This window comes from Lepidothrix coronata, unplaced genomic scaffold (assembly GCF_001604755.1).
Source record: "Lepidothrix coronata isolate B3197 unplaced genomic scaffold, Lepidothrix_coronata-1.0 Scaffold548, whole genome shotgun sequence".
Lineage (NCBI taxonomy): Eukaryota > Metazoa > Chordata > Aves > Passeriformes > Pipridae > Lepidothrix > Lepidothrix coronata.
Genome location: NW_016690728.1, coordinates 1 through 1,280, shown reverse-complemented (window position 1 = coordinate 1,280; position 1,280 = coordinate 1).

Genomic DNA, 1,280 nt, shown 5'->3' with positions numbered 1-1,280 from the left:
GGTTTGGAATTCGCCGGCGGATTCCCGGCGGGGAGGTTTGGAGTCTCTTCCCGGGAGAACACCCGGGGACGCCCCATTCTGGCTTCTCCGGGGAATTAGTCCTGGGTATTCCTGGTATTTGTTCCTAATATTTATTCCTGGTATTTATTCCTAATATTTATTGCTATTATTTATTCTTAATGTTTACTTTTAATATTTGTTCCTAATATTTATTCCTATTATTTATTCCGATTACTTATTTTTAATATTTATTCCTAATATTTATTCCTATTTTTTTATTCTTAATAGTTATTCCTAATATTTATTTCTAGTATTTTATTCCTAATATTTATTCCTAGTAATTATTCCAAATATTTATTCCAAATATTTATTCCGAATATTTATTCCTAGTCTTTATTCCTAGTATTTATTCCTAATATTTATTCCCATTTTTTACTCTTAATATTTACTCCTAGTATTTATTCCCACTATTTATTCCTATTTTTTACTCTTTATATTTATTCCAATTTTTTATTCCTAATATTTATTCCTAACATTTATTCCAAGTATTTATCCCTAATATTTATTCCTAATATTTACCCCTAGTATTTATTCCTAATATTTATTCCTAATATTTATCCCTAATATTTATTCCTAGTATTTATTCGAAATATTTATTCCCAGTACTTATTCCTATTTTTTATTCTTTACATTTACTCCTAATATTTATTCCCAGTATTTATTCTTAATATTTATCCCTAATATTTATTATTCATATTTATTCCTACTATTCATTCCTAGTATTTTATTCCCAACGTTTATTCCAAGTATTTATTCCCAATATTTATGATCTCGTAGTGGCAGTTTCTGGGGCTCTCCATGGATTTGGGGTGTCTGGGATCAGTTTTGGGGGCTCCCCATGGATTTGGGGTGTCAGGGATCAGTTTTTGGGGTTCTCCATGGATTTGGGGTGTCTAGGACTGGGTTTGGGGCTCTCCATGGATTTTAAGGGGTCAGGGATCAGTTTTTGGGGCTCTCCATGGATTTGGGGGCTCTCCATGGATTTTGGGGTGTCTGGGATCAGTTTTTGGGGTTCTGCATGGATTTCGGGGCTCTCCATGGATTTGGGGTGTCTGGGATCAGTTTTTGGGGCTCTCCATGGATTTGGGGTGTCAGGGATCAGTTTTTGGGGCTCTCCATGGATTTGGGGTGTCTGGGATCAGTTTTTGGGGCTCTCCATGGATTTGGGGTGTCTGGGATCAGTTTTTGGGGCTCTCCATGGATTTGGGGGCTCCCCATGG